The sequence below is a fragment of the Capra hircus genome, chromosome 27 (assembly GCF_001704415.2).
Source record: "Capra hircus breed San Clemente chromosome 27, ASM170441v1, whole genome shotgun sequence".
Classification (NCBI taxonomy): Eukaryota; Metazoa; Chordata; class Mammalia; order Artiodactyla; family Bovidae; genus Capra; species Capra hircus.
This window is the reverse complement of record NC_030834.1, coordinates 14504318-14516798: the sequence shown is the minus strand read 5'-3', so window position 1 is coordinate 14516798 and position 12481 is coordinate 14504318. Positions and strand designations below refer to the sequence as shown.

Genomic DNA, 12481 nt, shown 5'->3' with positions numbered 1-12481 from the left:
ATTACCACCTCCCTCCTGCCTCTCGGATGGTAATTTCTTCTCACTGTCTCATCTGTGATGGCCAACATTGCGTTTGCCACAGCAGCTATCAGACCAATCACAAACCACACCTGGGAAGCATTTGGTCAATACATCCAGTGTTTCAAGTTCGGAGTCATTTTATGTTTGTTTGTTCCCCTTATTACTTTCTCTGGCTGAGTAAAATCTCTATTACTTTGGACTCAGGAACAGAGAATGGACTGTGAACACCCAAGGCGTACATTTTATTTATTTATTTTTGTTGTGATGGCTTCATTATTCCCTTATGCCTGAGTTTTTCCCAAAATTTTGTGGTGTTTTTTTTCCCCTTTTTCTTTCTTCAGCATCATCTTCTTTGGCTTGCCCATTTGTGGAGTCCAGCTGCATAGAAGTGACCTGATGCTAGGGTTTGGCCTTTGTTCTTCAGAACAGCAAAGGACTCCCAGACTTCTGGATTTCATAGACAATATTAATCCCCTCCCTTCTCCGTGAGAGAAAGAGCTGAGTGTTGGTAGCTTTTTTTTTTTTTTTTCCAGGAAAGGATGTTAAAATATAAGAACCTTTTTCTTTTTTTCTTTTTTGGCTGCACTGCACAGCATGTGGGATCATAGTTCCTTGACCAGGGATCAGACCCCTACCCCCTACATTGGAAGAGAAGAGTCTTAACCACTGGACCACTAGGAAAGTCCCAAGAGCTATTTTCTATAATTATTATTTCACTTAGAAAAAGGAATTTCACAGCAACATACAATCACAGAATTATACATTTTATTTTTTTCACTGAAATATTTACAGTATTGTGTTAATTTCTAGTATACAGCAAAGCGATTCAGATACACACACACACACACACACACACACACACATGTTCTTTTCCATTACGGCTTATTATAGGGTATTGAATATAGTGTTCTGTGCTATACAGTAGGTCCTTGGTTTTTATTTCACTGAGTGAAGTCTCTCAGTCGTGTCTGACTCTTTGTGACCCCATGGACTGTAGCCCACCAGGCTCCTCCCTCCATGGGATTCTCCAGGCAAGAGTACTAGAGTGGGTTGCCATTTCCTTCTCCAGGGGATCTTCCAAGCCAGGGATTGAACCCAAGTCTCCAGCATTCCAGGCAGACGCTTTAACCTCTGAGCCACCAGGGAACCCCATATATATTAGTAGTAGCATCTATCTGTTAATCTCAAATGCCTAATTTATCCCTTTCCCACCCACTTTCCCCTTTGGTAACCTTAAATTGTTTCTTCTGTGTCTGGGGACCAATTTGTGTTTTGTATATAACTTCATTCATGTCATATTTTTTAGATGCCGCATGTGAGCAATGTTATGGTGGTTTAGTCGCTCAGTCCTACCCAGCTCTTTGCGACCCATGGACTGTAGCCTTCCAGGCTCCTCCTCCCATGGGAATTTTTCCAGGCAAGAACACTGGAGTGGGTTGCCATTTCCTTCTCCAGGGGATCTTCCCAACCCAGGAACTGAACCCAGGTCTCCTGCACTGCGGGCAGATTCTTTACTGACTGAGCTACCAGGGAATCCAGTATCATTTCCGTTTGTCTTTGGCTGACGTCACTTAGTGTGATCATCTCTCTGTCCATCCATGTTGCTGCAAGTGGCATTATTTCATCCAGAATTACACATTTTAAATAAACTTAGCTTTACAGACCAATTTTTAAAATTAATCTATGTATTTTAATTGGAGGCTAGTTACTTTACAATATTGTAGTGGTTTTTAGCTTACATTGACATGAATCAGCCATGGGTGTACATGTGTCTCCCATCCTGAACCCCCCTCCCTTCCCTCCCCATCCCACCCCTCAGGGTCATCCCAGGGCACCGGCCCTGAGCACCCTGTCTCATGCATTGAACCTGGACTGGCAATCTGTTTCACATAGGATAATATACACGTTTCAATGCTATTCTCTCAAATCATCCCACCCTTGCCTTCTCCCACAGAGTCCAAAAGTCTGTTCTTTATCTCTGTGTCTCTTTTGCTGACTTGCATATTATCTCATCATTACGATCTTTCTAAATTCCTTATATATGCGTTAATATAATGCATTGGTGTTTTTCTTTCTGACTTACTTCACTCTGTATAATAGGCTCTAGTTTCATCCACCTCATTACAAACCAATTTTTATTGTTTTCATTTGTCCTCTGTAAGACTAAAAGTCAAATAGCCCTTGCATTTTGTGAATGAGTGGTGCATGGCGCCTATCACCTTCCTGCAGGCAGCAATGGTAGATTAGAATTAAGACTACTGCTCAAGGCTAGCTATAATGGAAGGAGCAATTAAAAAACTCTTTAGTTCTTCAATCAATTCCTCTGCATTATTCTTATTTTCAGGAAGGCCTTTCTTCACATTGTGTCCGTGTTTTTGCTATGAAATCAGTACTGCCTGGAAGAGAAATGAGCTTACATTTCCATTAGAAGATACAGTAGTGATCATAGCATCCGAGTCTGTGTAGATATTTACTGGAACATGAAGAAAGAGCCAGACCCCGTGTTCCCCACAGGTTTTCCATGAACAGACGTGATGGGCCTTGAAAATTGATGTGATATATCATCCTCCACAATGTACATGGCCCATGATGATGGTTTTAGTTTTGTGTTTGATTTGCACCTTCGTGTACAAAAGGCCAGAGCTCTGGAATCAGCAGCTGGGAGTTCAGACCCTGCTTCTATCAATCACTGGCTGTATGATCTTATACACCTTCTTCCTCCTAAACTCATTTTCTCGCTTACAAAAACAAGTGTTGCCAATGCCCACCTCTGAAGAGTCCTGTGATATAAAGGATGGAGTTAACGATGATAGGAACACTGCTTGGCACATAACCTTTGGGGATATAAAGGCACTTCCTTATTCTTTTTCCATTGCAACTCCCTTTTAAAGGGAATACCTAAGCAGGGCGTTTCAATACCATTCTCTGCTAGCTCAGATGGTATAGAGTCAGCCTGCAATGCAGGAAACCCAGGTTTGATCCCTGGGTCAGGAAGATCCCCTGGAGAAGGAAATGGCAAGCCACTCTAGTACTCTTGCCTAGAGAATTCCATGGACAGAGGAGCCTGGCAGGCTGCAATCATGGGGTTGCAAAGAGTTAGACACAATTGAGCAACTAAAACCATTCTGTCGCTCTTAATTAACTAATCGCTATGATTCCTCCCTCTCTTCCACCAGCCAGCTGTTTTGAGTCATGTTCTATATATGTATTTGCCTACACACTCCTCCTTTTTATTCTTTAAAATAGGGCCCTTTTCAATTACAGGAATGTTAATTATTATTTTTCACCCTTAATTATTGTAATCGGCTACAGAGTTACTCTGAGTGTGTGTGTGTGTGTTAACCCAGTAGTCTGTGAACTTCAGCAGTCTCTCCTAGCCTTTTATCTGTTTCCAACAACAGAGTTTCATTTCCAGCCCTGACAGGGCATTCCGCAGTGATGGGCTATACAGCTGCTTTCCTGAGAAGCATAAACTTCCCTTGATTTTTGAGTGTTCTGCAGAAGTTGGTACAGTATTATAAAACATCTTTAAAACTCTATCACTTGGAAAAAAAAGTTAGAAGTGTGCCTTACAGGTTCTCTTTTATCAAATGTTTAACATAGGGTCTGGCACTTTGATGGGCTCCCTTCGATGTTCTCATGGATATCTACATAAACCCTGATGGTTTATTTACTACTGTAGCTTTTAATGGAAATGTAAAATAATTTCTCTTCTGGGCAGTACCGAGTTTCATTGCAAACCCATCCACCAAATGTGAAATTCACATAAAACTCCAAGTTGTACGTATTGCCATAGCTGGGACTCGTTGCTGCCTGTTGTTGATGGGCTGGTGTATTTACGGTTCTTGTACACATACTGTAAGATGTAACATGGCAGAATTGCTGTATTGTAATAAAACAGCATGGTGCTCAAGGAAGGAGAAAAAGGGCTGGTGAATTACAGCCATCATTGTACCTTGTCTCCCATTATTGAAAATGGAGTATGATTATTAAATGGGTGCAGTGTGCATTTTACACACTTAGTGATACATCTTGCTTTTTATGTGTGCCTGGAACATCAATATTTGCTTTACTTTTAGGGAACATTAGTTACAAATACAATAAGTGTGTTTCATTTTTCACTGAAGACATATTGGCTTCAGTTCTCAAGGCAGAGTGTGCAATCTCTGTCCCAGTGATTATTGATCTAGAAACTCTGTTGAAAGTAAGCAAGACTGGTTTTTGTAATAAGCAAGCGCGGGTGTTGCTCCTGCTCACTGAGACACGTGAAGGTGGAGTGAGTAGCAATAAATAAGAGTTTAATTAAATTGCTCCTTGGCAGATAGTGGGACTATTTCTCAGCTTTGGTTTGGAACGTGTGGGGTCTCTTTTTCCTTTTGATGTATATCTGGTTTCTCATCAGTGCTCATGGGAACTGTGAACTGACCCTGTGTCCCATTGTGTCTGCCAAATACCATATGGATTTTTCTCCCTTGGGCTACACACCCGTGGCGGATTCATGTCAATGTATGGCAAAACCACTACAATATTGTAAAGTAATCAGCCTCCAATTAAATAAATTTATGTTAAAAATAAATAAATAAATGTAAACAAAGAATTAAAAGTCTCCATGTACAAGAAAGTGTCGAGGTACTCTCAGAGTATCTTATAAATGCTAAAATAATCATAATTTATTAGAAGCCCATAAAAGATCCATATGTGCTTTGTGTAGGACTTCGTTTCAGATTGTAATTACAACTGAAAGATTAAAGTATACCCTCCCCTTAGAATTTAATTCTCTGATGAGCTATATGCATAGACGTGACTGTGGTGCTTGGTAAACCATGGAAACTGTGCTCCTAAGCTAGAAATGAATGAACAAGATTAATTACATTCTGTACGGTATTGCGTTGATAGCAGGGCACACGTAGCCTTCAGCTCATTTGGATTCAAAGCTGTATGAAAGGTATGAGTGCTTGAAAATGATTAAAGTCGAGCTCACACAGTACAGTTCCCACTTGCTGTGTGGCTGTTACTCTCCCTGGAGCACAGGCTGGGACTATGTATCTTGCGGGCGTTCTCAGTGCCCCTCACAAAAGAGATGCTTCATTATTTCTCTGTACGAATTCAAACATACTCTGGATAACAGGATCAGGCAAACCTACGTGTCCATGTAAGGACCAAATCTATTTATGAAACTGCCTTGCGAGTGTGTAATTGCTTGTGTTTTCTCCCAGACATCGAATTTGTTGGTCCTGAAGATTAATTCGTTTAGTAAAACTCCAGACTCGCTCTGAGCACGCTGGGAAGCAGTGCTTATAATCAAGTGTGCGTTAGCTCTACTAGTCTGTAGAAACTGAAGCCCCATGCCCACAGACCCCTCAACAACCATCAGTTGATACTATAGTAAGACATGGTTAAAAGGCAGCAACATCATTTATCTTTCTAAATCAAGCACAGATGTAAATAAAGTGTATTTAGGGATTTTTTTTCTCTTTTTTTTTATTGAAGTGTAGTTGATTTGCAGTGTATTGCTTTTCAAGTGCAGAGAAGGCAATGGCACCCCACTCCAGTACTCTTGCCTGGAAAATCCCATGGACGGAGGAGCGTGGTAGGCTGCAGTCCATGGGGTAGCTAGGAGCCAGACATGACTGAGTGACTTCGCTTTCACTTTCCACTTTTATGCATTGGAGAAGGAAATGGCAACCCACTCCAGTGTTCTTGCCTGGAGAATCCCAGGGACGGGGGAGCCTGGTGGGCTGCCGTCTGTGGGGTCGCACAGAGTCGGACACGACTGATGTGACTCATCAGCAGCAGCAGCTTTTCAAGTGTACAGTAGAGTGATTCAGTTATGCATATAATGCAGCTATTCTTTTTCAGATTCTTTTTAATAAGCTTTTATATTAGAGTATATCAGTTGACAACGTGATCGTTTCGGGTGGACAGCAAAGGGACTCAGCCATACATATGCGTGTGTCTGTTCCCTCCCAAACTCCCCTCCCATCCAGCCTACCGCATGACATTGAGCAGAGTTCCCTGTCCTATACAGGTCCTTGTTGATGATCTATTGATGTTTTATATATAGTAGTATGTATATGTCAATCCCAAGCTCCTAATTTCTCACCTCCCCCTCCCCCTTGTACAGTACTTTTTTTTTTTCATTTGACCGTGCTGCAAAACTTTTGGGATCTTAGTTCCCTAACCAGGATCTTAGTGCCCATGGCAGTGAGAGTACAGAGTCCTAACCACTGGACTGCCAGGGAAATCTCCAGGAATTCAAAAAAGTAAAACAGAAGCAAATTTAAGAAAAGTTTATCATAGAGTCCATCATATCAACCTCTTCCCCAGTGTTTCTTATCAGTTTTATGCACACCCTCTAGAGTAAAGCCCAGTGACCTTTAAGGTAGAGTGATGAGTTCCAAAAAATAACATTCAGACATGATTACCTGGTTTAATTAATCTAGTAATTTCTGCCCTATTTATTTGATTCATCATCTTATGATGACAGAGGAGCTGGGCGGGGGAAGATGCTTAGCACACTCAGGGCACCTTTATTAGATTAATTTGTCACCATTCCCTTCATAGAAAGGCATACAGCCTTTTCCCTCGTGAATAGTTTATAGTCTGTGGGTCTTCTGTATAAGAAGGCAGCCATCTTTACTGAGCAAAATCTAGCCCTCCTGTTGTAGAAGGTAACCCCAGGATCTTAAACTAGTCATCATGGCAAGAAATTCCAAATGCCATTCTCCAGTTGATAACACTGTATTCAAAAAACAAGGGGGGTGGGTGGTTCTTTTTACTCTGGTTTTGTACTTACTGCAGTGTCTTTTGTCGTTGTAGGAAGAAAGGTGTGAGTTTGGTGTCCAGGTGACAGACAATACTGCATTTCATAGACTTTAAGACACCATCGATTGTAAGCAGAACCATCGCTTGATATGCCACTAAAAAAGGCCACTTTTTAATCATAAGAAGTTGTCATCTATAAACATAACCAGATTTCCAAGATGTCAGTGTGCGAAGTGTGTGTGCATATAAATGTATATGTGTGTGTACATATATATAGTTCTTAGCTGTGCTAGGTCTTCATTGCTGCATGCAGGCTTTCTCTAGTTGCAGTGAGTGAGGGCTGCTCTCTAGTTGGAATGTGCAGGCTTTTCATTACAGTGGCTTCTCTTGTTGCGGAGGACAGGCTCTAGGTGAACAGATCGGTAGTTGCAGCTCAAAGGCGCTAAAGCACAGACTCGTTAGTTGTGGTGCCCAGGCTTAGTTGTCCCATGGCGTGTGAAGTCTTCCCGGACCAGGGGTCGAACCCTTGCCCCCTGCATTGGCAGGTGGATTCTTTACCACTGGACCACCAGGGAAGACCTGCATGTGTATCTTAGAATCAGAGAAATATTTCTGTCCTCCTTTCTTTCCTTTTCCCTAATATTGCGCTTTAGAAACTTTACAACTTGGCAAACAGTTGTCTTCTTTTAAAACACTCAGAACTTAATGTTTTCAGAAATGGATTAGGTATCAGATGACTAGGTCCTATATAACCTAGGGTGATCGGTTTTATGGGTTCACACAGAAGTGAGGTTTATGAAGGGGAAAAAGAACAAGCTTGGTATCACAAGCGCTATGAGGAGCTGGCTTACTGCTATATCACAGTATGAGACTCATTCCTGATGATTTAATAATTAGAGGTTTCTCACCAGGTGGCCCCTTCTAGAAAATATCAGTATATAGTATCACAGAATTAGTGATTGTTAAATCTGGAGAGAATCGCAATGATAATCTAGACTTGTCCAACCCCTGTTTATACAGATGAGAAAATCAACCTCAGAATTCAAACATGGTCAGATTCCAGACTGGGGCCACTCCTTTTCTGTGGATATTCTTGTGGGTTTGCTTGCTGCAGAGATGGGCAGAAGATCCAGGGTATAGTTGACACCCAAAGCTTCTATCCATTTGCCTTTTGTGTTTGCCATTTTTCTTTTAAACTCCTAGCACTGTTTCTACAAAAAGCCTATTTTTCCCTTAAATAATAATGGTCATATTTTCTGTTTTTTTGAATCAAAGAGTGGATAAGTGCTTAAATATGGGCACTTTAAAATCACTCTGTCATCTTATAATTAGGAAGGGGTATGCTTTAGTTTCTTGAAAAGACAATGAAAGCATTAGTAGCTCGTTTATATGTGACTCTGTAGCCTGTCAGGCTCCTCTTCCATGAGATTTTCCAGGCAAGAATACTGGAGTGGGTTGTCATTACCTTCTCCAGTGGATCTTCCTGATCCAGGGATTGAACCTGCGTCTCCCGCATTGTGGGCAGATTCTTTACCACTGAGCCACCAGGGAAGCCCTAGTTTCACGAAAGTACGTACAGATTTTTTAGCACACAACTATTATTTCTTTAAAGTCATGAAAGTGTTGAGATCATTATAAATGAGGTCATCTATATGATACGTAGATCCTTTTATAATTTGGGGATCATCACTAGATTTTTATTTTCCTAGCCATTTTTATTTCCGTTTCTTATTGGATTATTTGAATCCTTTCTTACCTGGCAACTTTCTTGAAATTTTACCTTGGAGAAAATAAACTCAGGAAGATAGTGAAGGACGGGAACCCTGGCGTCCATGGGATCGCAAAGAGTCAGACACGACTGAGCAACTGAACAACAGTAAATAGATACTTACATGTGGAAAAGGCTTTAATTTTGTCCTTTATTTTCTGGATTGGATTTGATGAATCCAATGAAATAAATGTAATGTATTGCCTCCATGACAGCAGATGAACTCCAGATGTTTTATACTGGAACTTTACTTACAGGAAAGGTTGTTAAGATATTGGAATTAGTGGTAAAGCAATTTCAGCAACTTGGAACATCTACAGACACTCTTGTATTCATTGATCCGTACTCTCCCCTCACCCCGCTTGCAATTACTTTGATCAGTATATGATCAGAGATGGATAGGCCCTCATTTAAATCTGAGCAGTCCTGATCTCATAAAATAAGGCTAACTCAGGGATAGTTTACTTTTTTTCTGACACCATCTGAGTCACCCAGACTGGCTATACAAGGAGCAGAAGAAAACCCAAAGCTAAGTCTTATCCACTCCTAAGAAGCAACAGGTTTCTTTGTCATCAAGCCAGGAATATTATGGCAGCTAAGTGCATTGAGAATGGTCTGGCTCTCTATAGGGACCACCTTGCACATTCTTGTAGAATTTCTCAGAATTTTAGGACTGTACCATCTGATCCAGTTTTTCTCTTTCATTTTGTGATTCTTAGGGGGAGAGGGGAAAAGGCTAGTTGAATCGTCACAATCTTCCCTATCTAATTCTGTTAACTGGTTTAAAGTGCTACCAAAGATATGATTCAGAGCCAGTTTACAAGGGGAAAAAAAAAATCTGCCAGACGCTGCCAACTTCATCCCTAATTTAAGCCAGGCATCTCCCAAGAGCGTCATTTTGGGTCTCAGGGATTTAAGACAGCACCTGGATATCTCTGTGCTCAGCAGTCCTCTTTTGTGAATGACAGCGGTTTCTCTGGATGGTGGGTCGCTATTCTCTGCTTTGTGAAAATGAGGCCTATTTGAGCTGGAAGGAAGGAGCCTAGGAAATAGTTTGACTGACTGCCTCACCTCAGGGAAGGTGAAATGAGATCCAGACATGCGGAGAGGACCGGTGATTGACTCAAAGTCACACCGCTGGTTGGTTTCATGGCAGCCGCTCCACACAGCCCTCCTGACTCCGTTGAGTCTTCATTCGTTTGCACCACACATCGCTGGATGGCTGCACCATCCGCTGTTGGAAAGTTGTTGACCCTGTTCCTGCAGCTCATTAGGTGTGCAGCCTCATTCATCTTTGTCACCCCAGCACATGTGTGGACTAGGGGAATTCGAGTTTCCTGAAGCAGAAAAGTGCCCCACATGTTCACATCTATGGCCAGTAGTCTGAACAGGGCAGATGGAGAAGAACTTACTCTGATTCTGCTTAGATCTCTTATTCACTATACTTTACCTCCCTGAAACTCAGTTTCTTCACCTATCAGTTTAGTCCAGTTCAGTCGCTCAGTCGTGTCTGACTCTTTGCGACCCCATGAATTGCAGCACACCAGGCCTCCCTGTCCATCACCAACTCCCAGAGTTCACCCAAACTCATGTCCATTGAGTCTGTGATGCCATCCAGCCATCTCATCCTCTGTCGTCCCCTTTTCCTCCTGCCCCTAATCCCTCCCAGAATCCGGGTCTTTTCCAATGAGTCAGCTCTTCACATGAGGTGGCCAAAGTATTGGAGCTTCAGCTTCAGCATCAGTCCTTCCAGTGAACACCCAGGACTGGTCTCCTTTAGGATGGACTGGTTGGATCTCCTCGCAGGTCCAAGGGACTCTCAAGAGTCTTCTCCAACACCACAGTTCAAAAGCATCAATTCTTCAGCGCTCAGCTTTCTTCACAGTCCAACTCTCACATCCATACATGACTACTGGTAAAACCATAGCCTTGACTAGATGGACCTTTGTTGGCAAAGTAATATCTCTGCTTTTGAATATGCTATCTAGCTTGGTCATAACTTTTCTTCCAAGGAGTAAGCGTCTTTTAATTTCATGGCTGCAGTCACCATCTGCAGTGATTTTGGAGCCCAAAAAAACAAAGTCTGACACTGTTTCCACTGTTTCCCCATCTAGAACTGGACATGGAACAACAGACTGGTTCCAAATAGGAAAAGGAGTACATCAAGGCTGTATATTGTCACCCTGCTTATTTAACTTCTATGCAGAGTACATCATGAGAAACGCTGGGCTGGAAGAAGCACAAGCTGGAATCAAGATTGCCGGGAGAAATATCAATAACCTCAGATATGCAGATGACGCCACCCTTATGGCAGAAAGTGAAGAAGAACCAAAAAGCCTCTTGATGAAAGTTGAAAGAGGAGAGTGAAAAAGTCGGCATAAAGCTTAACATTCAGAAAACTAAGATCATGGCATCTGGTCCCGTCTTCACCTATAGTAGGAAGATATTGACGATGATCACCTTTACGTCTGACCTTATAAGATGATGTACAGGGATTAGGTAATAGTTGTGACAGTTTTGAGATCTATAGCCCCTCATTCTTGTACTTTTTTCTGAGCATGTTTTAACATGACTAACTTCTTTTGCTATTTAATATGATTTTAAATTAACCAGAAAAAGAATTTTTCTGCATTATTTATCCAGTTCTCCAAGGACAAGATGAGTTCCTAACTCGGGTCCAGGTAGGCATTTGCACTCAGCGCGTGTCTAAGGTCAGCCACTATTCCCAGGTGGTGCTGGTGGTAAAGACCCTGCCTGCCAATGCAGGAGCCATAGAGATGTGGATATAATCCCTAGGTGGAGAAGGTCCCCTGGAGGAGGGCATGGCAAGCCACCCCAGTATTCTTGCCTGGAGAATCCCATGGACAGAGGAGCCTGACGGGTTACAGTCCAGAGGGTCACAGAGAGTTGGACTCGACTGGAGAGACTTTGCATGCACTTTTCCATCAGGCTAATAGAGCCTGGGAAGAAATAGAGCCTGGCCACTCTTCCCAGGCTCAAGCACAGAAATCAACTGCATTGCCACAGAGCAGTCAGGATCTCCCTGCACTTAAAACCAAGACCCAGTTATCACCAGACTGCTGACTCTGAGATGAAACCAGCAGTAAATCTGTAACCCTGCCCTGGATCTGCATTCATTGTGGACAGAGAAGTTTTCTGTTTCTCCTATTTGCAATGAAATTTAGTCTCTTTTCCACTAATGCTTTCTTCTTAAGATGTAAGGAATGCCTGCATCTTTTGGGAAACTAGTTTCTAACATGGTGTTGATCCCCTCCATAACTTAGAGCTAAGAGACCGGCTATTTCGTTTTGTCCACTTTATGGAATGACGTAGAAATCTTTTCCTTCTGACCTCAGGGGTTATGAAGGCTGAGTGTCGTTTGATTTCAGATCCATCTGGTTGTCCTTTGGTCCAGGTGACCTTTATCTGAGGAGATCAGAGGACCAGCCGGCCATCGTGGTCCCTGTCACATTCAGAGATAGGAGGAGACATGAAATTCTTCTCTGAAGGTCACATCCCTGAAGCCAGGGCTTGCTCCTGTTTGCTGACTGGTCCACTGCAGGACAGCATACAAGGTCAATCCAAGGTCACACTCCAAGTTTATGCCGGGGTCCTCAGATTCATGGTGGGTGCCCTGTCCCTCCTGCATGTGACCACCTTCGAGCCAGAAGGGCTCACATAGGTGTAGGCTGACTCACCCTCTCCCCCCAGGTGTGTGGGTCCTCACTTGTTTCAGGAGCCCTCCCAATTCTCAGCCACAGACTGGGATTCTTTTAGAACCCCTTTTCCTGTCCAAAATGTGCCGTTGACATCCCACATCTCTACAAACTGCCTGTTGATGGACTCTCACCCCCTTTGTTTGCACTCTAGCTTTTATTTTTTTATATGCAGTTTTTAAAGGTTGCTTTCCATTTGTAGCTATGGCAA

The 12481-nt window shown here is 42.5% G+C and overlaps 1 protein-coding gene across 1 annotated transcript in view; it reads left to right on the top strand.

Annotated features, from left to right (window-relative positions):
• Positions 1-12481, top strand: part of UNC5D (unc-5 netrin receptor D) — a 631871-nt gene that overhangs the window by 435891 nt on the left and 183499 nt on the right. The gene's annotated exons all lie outside the window — the stretch shown is intronic.